Here is a 10,029-nt window from a genome sequence, read left to right on the forward strand (position 1 = left end):
TATTAGTTCTGAGATGCTCAACAGACTAATGCATGGAGATGTTCAATAACAGCTGAATATGAGAGTCTGTGGTTCGAGAGCAAGATCTCATCTGGAAACACAATACTGGGAATTGTCGACTCACAGATGGGTTTTAAGACTGTTGAAGATCTCCAAGGGAGCATCGCTGATGGATAAGTGAAGAGAACCAAGGATTGCACCGTGGGGTATTCCACGTCAAGGGCTAAGGTAGAAGAGAGGCGCCTAGCAAAATAAAGTGAAACGTGACCAGTGAGTTAGGAAAAAACAAAAAGTGCATAATGTCTAAGAAGCCACACGGAGAAAGATGGACCAACTCAAAACTGATGAGAAATCAAGTAAATTAAAAACTGGGAATTGAGCATTAGATTTGATAATACAGTTGTCATCTGGTAACCTTGACAAAACTGTTTTTGGCCTGTGGCATGGATAATGGCAAAATCAGGAACAGAGCATTTGTGGTAAAGAAAAGGAGAGGAATTCAAAACAGTGAACACAGACGGCAGATTCAAGGAGTTTCCTGCCAAGGGGGCAAAGGCTGGAGCTGACAAGTCAAGAGATGGTTTGCTTGGTTTTTGCTTTTGCTTTTATTTTATTTTCCTTTATGATAGAAGAAAATAATGATATTTATTATTATATATATATCTTTTGTCCTTTTTTTATGGAAATGACCTAATAGAGGAGAGAACAATTGATGTGAGAGAGAAAGAAAAACAAGAGGTGCTGGAGTAAAGCCCTTGTGTATGTGTGAGAAAGGGATGGGCTCTAACACAAAAGTTGAAGAACTGACTTTATATAGAATGAGGACGGTTAACTCGTGGTAAGAGATGAGAATGCGGAGTGTGTGAGTTAACACGTTAGGAAGTAGGGAAAGGCAGGAATGCACAGGAGGTTCAATGTTCTCAGTTAATTAGGCAGCAAAGTTATCAACTGAGAATGAGAACGTGGGAGGAGGCATGGGGGTTTCTGTGAGAGAAGATATAAAACAGTCACTTGAGTAAAAGAGAGAGCAGGTAGGTTGGTGAAGTGGAGCACAGTGGCCTGGTATCATTAGCAGCCTATTGGAGATCCAAGGGCATGCCTCTGAAGAGGCTGGTTAGCTTTTGTGTTTTGTTCCAACTACACGCCACTTTATAAATATAGGCAGAGAGTGGAAGAATTGAATTAAACAGGGTTTATAATTTCACCAGATTAATACCACACAGTGAGAGAGGGGCCGGGAAGTGTGTACATGCAATTGAGAACATAAAAGCATGAGGGGCAGTTAAATTTTGTGAGATCAATAAATTTGGGGGAACTGGTAGGTCAAGGTTGCTTGTAAATCAATATAGTGGAGTGAGTGAGTTAGGAAAAGGGAAGAGTACTTGTGCACAGTGCTCAGAGTGCAGAAGGTGCTGGAGATAATGGAAGTCTAGCTGGTATTGACAATCACACATTTAAAATGCATGGCCATGGGAGTGGGTAGCTGAGGTGTGCTGGGAGACAACATAGAAAACAGGAACATTGTAGAAAAGGATGTTAAAAACAGTGGCAGGTGAAGATACTGGACACATTACTTACGTGCACATTAAAATTCCAAAGAATTAAGGCAGAAGTAACATTAGCAGGAATGAGGATAAGCGAGAAGCAGAAACCATTGAGACATACGGCGGACGTGGGCATCATGAAAGAGCAGAGGAATAAACATTTCCAAAGGACCCCAAACCTTCAGGACCATCTGAGGGAGAACTCTATCAGAGAACAATGACTGTGGGCTAGATTAAAGAACGACTACCTAATGACATAATAATACCTAAGTCTCAGTGTCTGTGTGGACCCTTAAGTTAGGGCAAATTTAAAAATGTGGGAAAATTCGGTTACTTGTGGATAATTGTACCAAATGCATATTGGACCTAAAACCGCTGCCTTGATTTCAGGGTTCCCCGCGTGGTGTATAGGGAGTAATGCTGTGTCAGGTTGAAGGGCTGAATCGTTTTACATGCTGATGGCTAACGATGAATGAAACGGCAGCCCGCATTTACCCATGAACATTTCTACTCTTTTCTTCTTCTTTTTCCCCAGTTGCAGAGAGCGCCACAGGGTATTTCTGAAGCCTAGCGTCACTTATCGGGAGCTGATGAAGAAGGTGGTTGGGGAGATGGATTATTTGGTCCGGTTAGCTAATTTAGAGCATAAATAATAGTCACAAAACAGATGTGTGCTCAACTGAAACTCCTTTTCTAACAGAATTTAATTTTCTTTATGAGCTCTCATTTCCACTTGGCAGTGAAAACTTTAATTTTAACACCTTCAGGTATATTCAGTCTGATTCAGTAGTTTCTTTCTATCAAATTTAGTATTATTTTCTCATTTACTATCCAGTTCCAAGTCACCATATCTGTTTTACCTCTTCCCTCTGGGTTTCCTAACGTCCATGGAGAATTTACATGTCACTACAGCAATTGCTGCTGGTTATTGAGGTGACTAAGGGAGTTAGTGGCTAAACATAGGGTTGTTAAATAGACAAGTTCAGATTTTAACTGAGTTTGAGCAAAGTAAAACAAACAAACAAAAAGACAAAGTCAAAACAAGTCACGAATCGGGCAGCCTTTTGAACGAGATCAGGTTCAGAGAACTTCAGCCAATAACATGATCTGACAGCAGCAACTTAATTGGTTACAGCTTAATGGGTTAATTGGTTATGGAGCTTCCGTAAATTAACTAAAGCTCAGCTACTGCAGTTAAACTGCCTGTTAGTTTGGTCTATTAGCCTTAGTGCAGAAGCTCAGTCTAAATCAATGGCCTTCCACGAATTTGATTTAATAGAGTGAAAGACGAGATCATCAGAAGAGAGCATTTTAAGGTGCTAGAAGACTATGATATTAGAAGAAATCTCTACATGTATGTCAAAATAGCAACAAATTAATATAGAAGTACCATAAGGTAAAAAGTCAGCATAGATGGAATACGTAGCTGGCTTGGCTATCTAGGACTCCTGTGACTTCCCGGCACACAAATGGTTTTACAGAGGTTTTGAACCTTTCTTGCTATCCGAGGAAAGAGGTCTATTTTAGAGTATTAGTCTGTTTCTGTTGCTTATAAACATAATACCTGGAACCGGGTGATTTGAAAGAAAACGAAATTTATTGCTTACGATTTCAGAGGCTGGGGAACACGTCTGGTGAGGGTCTTCTTTGGTGGTGGCTTTATGGCAATGCAGGGGTCTCACATGGCAGAGCAGAGGCAGAGAACTTCTCATGTGCTCTTCTTTTGAAGCCCTCAGAACCATGCCCCTGACCCCATTATTAATCCATTCACTATGGCATGGTCCCCCAATCTAATCACCTCTTCAAGGCCCCACCTTTCAACTACCATGATAAGATTTCCTACTCTCCACAGTCACAGTGGGAATTAAACTTCTAATATATGAACTTTGGGGACACAATTCAATCAATCCGCAGCAGTAACCTGTCTTCGCTTGACGGCTGTTCAGAAGGTTGTCAAACCAGCTCATATCTTCTGAGAATGTTTGCAGCTTATTCTGGGTCCCAGGAATAAGACTAGAAGTAGGATAAAAATAAGGACAATGTAGCAGAAGCTAACACTCAGTAGAGTTTGACTTCAGAGTAGAACACACTCTGAATTTACTAATTTGAATCTAGGGTTTTTATTCTAAACTGGATGGTGGATTCATTTCAAACAATGCCCTTTATTTTGACACTCAGATTGGGGTAAGAGCCTCTTAGGAGCCCTGGGGAACATAAGAAAACTGATGCTTTAGATAATCTTGTTGGTGATGAGTTTCGAAAGTGCCTAAAGAGAGAATTGTTAAGGTGCTCGATTATCTAGAAGAGATAGGCAGGTATAGCCACATACAAATGTCACTACGCCACACTTCCTTAAAGCAGAAAGGGCATAAATTTCCAACAGGGTATGACAACAGGTTCTTACCAATTTTCTGCCCTCCCTCATTCACATGCCATTTCATGAGTGATACAGCAAATTGAAGGCTAAGTGAGCATTTACAAGCATTTTGATAAAAAGTATGCCTGGATATCTAAATTTCTCATCATATTGACTTGTCAGTATCAAATAAGACTAGGATAAATTGTCAAAAAACAAGTAGCAGAGGAACCATATGTGGTGAAATAGGGATAGAGATATTTGCCCCTTATCTTGTTCAAGGAGTGATATGGAGAACCTATGAGAATCTGCAAATTATTGCTGACATGGACTCTAAGAAGACCTGGGGGCTATGTTCTACCAGAGATATTATAAGTAAAGAAAATCTATGGTGTTCATTACTCGGTCTCTGACTGGGAGGCCAGATGTGCTATTCACAAACTATTAAACTATGGATAAGACTTTCAGTAATAAACTTAAGGAGCTTATGTATTGTATACCGATTTATGTGTGACCCGATAGTTCCTTCACATAGTTATGGGAACTAACCTGCTTTCTAGGGGTGGAAATGTCTGGTGGCTCTCTTGAACTATAATTTTATTAATTGATAATTGGGTTGAATAATGAAGATACTGAGAGACACATCCAATCAGTTCAACTTCAGACCATTGACATTATCTCTAAGCAGAGAATCCAGATCATTTAGAATTACAGTGGATGTGTTTACGATGCATCGTGGCATCCTGTGAGCCTTGGTGAGCACAGGATGGCTGTGAACACAGAACCCGTGAACTAATCCACCATAATCCTTCAGCAGACTCGCATGTGCTGGTTGTGTTTTGGTCACGACTAAGACAGATATGAAGAGTAAGAAATGATTCAATTATCAGAAATCTAAAATTTTAGAGCTGCTTTTATTATCTCTAAATATACACACATTATTTAAAAGGGTTTTTATACACACATTATTTTAAAAGTTCTACTAAGAACTTTCCTCCCAAGCAGGAGAGAATGGAGCTGACATTTGGTATTACTGGCTCATGACAAGAGAAAATCCAACATTACTTCACTACCTTGCTTAAAACAAAAGGGTGGGGATCCCAATTGCCCATTTTTCCTGCTTGGGGGTAGATGAAAAGGTGATTACGGTAGATAATGCTAATTAGTATTCAGTTTCTACTCCCCTCCTTCCTTTGTACTAGAACCCTCAACAGAACATGGCCCTCCAACCAAAGACTTCGTTCTTTCCTTTTCTTGAGGTGACACATGGCTTTACAGTTAGGTTTCAACTGACAGAATGTGAGCGTATGCAGTGAGCTCCATTTCTGGGCTCTGTCCTTTGAGAGAAGAGACAGACACACACTGTCCTTTCCTCGCCCTCTCTTCTCTGAACAGGAGGTAGCATATAATGCTAGGAACTGAAGCAACCACATTAGACCACGAAATGGAATCCACATGTGGAGGATGGCAGAATAACGAATTAGAAAGGGCCTGGACCTAGGATATCAGTCCTGGATTCCTAGGCTTGGACTGACAGCTGAGAAAGAAACAAACTTCCAATTATTTAAGCTACACCATGTCATTTTGATGTTAAATTCAATCATTGAACTGGTAATAAGACTATAAAGGAGCAAATGACCACTTTTTAAGCGTGTGTTTGTTTGAAAGTCTAATTGGGTAGGAGATAAGGTTGCTCAGCATAAACAAACAAACAAAATACTTTGAGATGGGATAGCCTACCATCTCCTTCAGCTGAATACGTCTGCTTTTTTAACACCAACCATTTGACTTCTGAGTTTTTCTTCTCAAGGGGGAAGGAAGCCAGACCTTATAACTGTGATAGTGTTATAAGACACAGAATTTGGTGGTTTCAAAAAACACAAACTAGCAAATTAAGAATAGTTTTATAGTTGGAAATAGAATCATTAGTATCTTTGTTGATGAACCGTATTAACTGGATTAACCAAGAGACAACCAAGCAGATGAAAGGCACCTCCTCCTCTTCCTCGCAGGAAACAGGAGAGGAAAGTCACTGTGACTCTCAGAAGGTGACTAATTAGTGTCTATGGTAGTAGGAATCCCATAACACTGACAGCCAGAGGCCCCAAACTGTCTTCCACTTATCTTAATATAGATGGAGAAACTTATCTATTTATCTGTTTATTCATTCAATTATCACTTACCTCTCTGACTAATAAAGAATTTAAACCAATAAATGAGAATTCACTTATTACTTTTCTATACTGGTGGCTGTGCTTAGGAGCTGCTGATTTAGGAAAATATATTGTACCACCTCCGCCTTCTGGAACCTACATTCTAGAGCCTTACTCAGGCTGTAAAGATTAGAGGATTTATGATATACTGTTACACCACCCCCCTTAAGTGAAGAGTGATTTCTAGTTTTCATGCATTTATTGCTATTACACTTGCTCATTTTTTGGAGGTGAAGAACTCTCTTTTTCTCTTGAAAAAAAGTGGAAATGCTGATATTTTTCATGCCTTATTTACTTTATTGAAATACTGCCCACCTTTTAAAATACTGTTCTGTTAAAAGAATCTACTCTGGGAAATTCAGGAGAGAATTTATATTAGCACTATTTTATGCTAAACTAAAAATTTTGACAGTCACTAATGGTACTACAATGAAATAATAATAGGTCTAATTTACTGGTTATAAAAAGGGAGAAAACTGCTCTACTTTTTGGAAGTGTTGAGCTAATTGGGGAAGATAGTTGGAGGTAATCACAGTGAGTTATTCTGCTAAGAAGGTAGCTGCAGTAATTTTTTCTTTTGCGTATTGATTATCTCTATCTTTATGATGATTAATTAAATCGAATACTCATTTAATGATTGATTGAATTTTATCATTTAGCAAAAATATCTACAAGAGGAAATTACAAGGAAATTTTATAATGAATTATTCCATTTGACTATTTAAAACTAAATAGTCATATAACATGTAGAAAGCTATTACTATTAATTTTAAGTAGCATGTGAATATAAAGAATCTAAGGGGCTTAGATAAATTGATAAATGGCTCATTAGGATCTTTGTGTAGAAATTTATTATATTTTGAAGGAAACATAATTTATCAAGTTCCTCATTTTTACATGTGCCTCATGTTATAGAGGGGGATACGTTTTAGAAGAAATTACCTTCCTCAGATCATAAACAAGTCAGATATGATAAGATAGAACTAGATATATTTTGACAGTATGATAGTGCTACAGCAATTTTCATCCCCAGACTATTTCTACTCTTAGAGTTAGACTTCTGAGTTGACTTATTTCTGTTACCGAACTCAGGTCTGGCTTCCTTCCCCCTTGAGAAGAAAAACTCAGAAGTCAAATGGTTGGTGTTAGAAAAGCAGACGTATCCAGCTGAAGGAGATGGTAGGCTATCCCATCTCAAAGACTTAAATTTACCGAGGGGTTTTTAAAGGATGGGTTGAGAGAATGGAATGTGGGAGGTGAAAAGCAGGAGAGAAGGAGATGTGAGCTACGAGGGGTCCATTTCTAGGAGTCAGGAGGTCTCACCAAGACTTATTCCGGTTTCTGTTCTCATCTTTGCTGTTTCCTCAGGACTCTGCAAGATTTTGATTTGTTGTGGTGTAGAATCATCTTTTATGCAAATTCTTTTGTGCTGTTCTTCTTTGCAGATCTCTGGTTGACTCGGCTGGTGCCCAAGGTCAGCATCCAGTCATTTGGCCTTGATAACTTCTTAAAACTCTACAAGCCTCAAAGAAAGAATTGTTAACTTTGCAAAGTACTGAGTAGCTTCTCAGCCTTGTTCTCCTAGTTAGCAAGCAAGATAACAAAGTCAGGGGCTGGGAAGAAAGAGTGGAGAGAAAAAAAAACTGTCCTTTACAAACCCCCTATCCCCCTTAGCCGAGGCAGTTTTAGGTCCCAACATGGCCTCAGTCCTGCTCATTCCAACATTTCCTTCTGTCTTATATAGCTTGGAATATTTTTATTTTTGATTCTTCACCATTAACCAAATCTTTAGTCTTTCTTGAAGAGTCACTGAAAATTGGAATTATTACATGTAATTATTTCTAATTTCCTATCCATAGGATAATCATTTCATTTGTTTTTTTATATATGAAATTTAATCCACTTTTGCAAATGTAGAAACTATATCACAGATTAAGTAACTTTCCTAAAGTTGTATCTAACTGAAGCTAGAATTTCAACATCAGTATTCTGAATCCAAATGATTATTGTTTTAGTGACATTCTGCAAATCTAGAATGCTTCCAGGATGGGTTGAGATTCACAGTGCACTTTTTCTTTAGTGATTATATTGAGGTTTGATTTAGACACAGAGATTTTTAGCAGTGGTCAAAACTATTGAAATTTTGCTAAAAATAACCTATACTACTTAGTTCTTATTATAAAAAACTTAGTTATTATTATTAAACTAAATTTAAAAAGCCAGATCTTCTGGGTTGGCATCCTGCATCTACATTTCTAAAGCCAAGAGGAATCTCCACGAGATTTATTCTAGGATTTATATTATTTAGTTGCAAAAGATGCTGTCTGACGGGAGAGGCAGATCACTGGCATCAGCTCTTCTACACTGCAGTTATTTTTGGCATGTGGCAGATGCCAGAAAACTGCCTGCTACTTGGAATGAGGGCTATTACAAGTTATAATATCATGAAAAAGGATTTAGTAATCAGATAGACCTAGGTTCCAATGCTGGCTTGACTATTGATTACTGTGTGCAGGTGGGTAAGTTAAGAAACTTCTCTGATCCTGAAGATTTGGGAATGGTAATAGTCTTAAAGTGTTACTTTGAAAGGGTACATTCCCAAACCTGACAGACAATAAGGGGTCTATGTGTGTTTATTTCCTTCTCTAGAACCTGAAACTAAACTGAAGAGGCCATCAGGAATTAAAAGGCAATGAAGAATTGGTTTTGTTTTCCCACATACGGTGCAAACCTGAGGGCATCATGTTGTAAGGTGACAGGGATGGTGGTGATTCACATGATTGGGAATTTCAACCAAGAGAACCCAGTACAATGGGAAATCAGCAAGATGAAGCCCTTTTCTGCTCCCCAGCACCCTTCCACCAAGAGCTACCTGTGAGAGCAGGTGAGCCACCAACTAGACATTAAGGAAGATGTTGCTAGAAAAGATGACAAGCTGCTGTCCTTACTAAAAGATGTGGATGTTGTTTCCAGAGAGCCCGTGTCTATCGTGCAGGTAAAAGATGCTGAAACAAAGCACGTCAAGAGCCAGAGGAATTCAGATTGCCAAAAGGCCATCACTTTGATGAATCATTCCAAAAAGCAAAACTTGTATTATAGAGGCATTGACACTTCTCAATAATCGTACACTTTATCCGGAAACACGGACTGCTGAGAGAATAGCACAAGAATACCAGTTAGAAAAATATGAATTCCCTTCTCAAATGTTTTGTTACTTTTGAAGTCAAAATCTTTCCTCCTGGGCTGGCCTGGTGGTGCACTGCTACAGTGCGCCGCTTGGGAGTGCGGCGGCGCTCCCGCCGAGGGTTCGGATCCCACATACAGACCGGCCGCTCACTGGCTGAGCGAGGTGCGGGCGCAACACCGAGGGTTGCGATCCCGTTGCCGGTCCCGGTCCAGTATGGGCACAACACTGAGGGTTGCGATCCGTTGCCGGTCACGAAAAAAGACAAAAAAGGAAAAAAAGAAAAAAAAAATCTTTCCTCCTGAAGACAAGAAAACAATACAATCAAAATGAAGGAGATCATGAAATTACTTTTCCTACGTGTATCCCCCACCCCCATGGCCTGTTTATTTCCTCATTTTTAGCATATTCAATTATTTAGATTACTGAGTGTTTAATGTCTCTTACTTGCAGGAGCATGCTATTTCTTCAGCTCCAGTGATTTCTCAGGATTGCTCATCAAATGTATTGTTTTCCTTTAAACTTTAATTTGGTTTAGGCATAGTTCATATGTGTATGTCAGTATGACTAATCAGCACATCTATAAATTTATTATAATTAAAGTTATTTTAGACACATTATATTAGCTTTTAAAATGCTCATATGGCCTCTTGGGAAATGTCCTGAATCTCTCATTTAACATTGAAATTTCCACCTTCCAATTTAGATGTTTAGCTCATTCTCCCTATGGGA

General features: G+C 38.9%; 1 pseudogene; it reads left to right on the top strand.

The window, feature by feature from the left end:
- The first annotated feature begins 8,874 nt into the window (after positions 1–8,874).
- LOC103609534 lies at positions 8,875–9,630 on the top strand (annotated as a pseudogene).
- The last annotated feature ends 399 nt before the right edge of the window (positions 9,631–10,029 follow it).

The sequence above is a fragment of the Galeopterus variegatus genome, unplaced genomic scaffold, assembly GCF_000696425.1.
Source record: "Galeopterus variegatus unplaced genomic scaffold, G_variegatus-3.0.2 Scaffold9728, whole genome shotgun sequence".
NCBI lineage: Eukaryota > Metazoa > Chordata > Mammalia > Dermoptera > Cynocephalidae > Galeopterus > Galeopterus variegatus.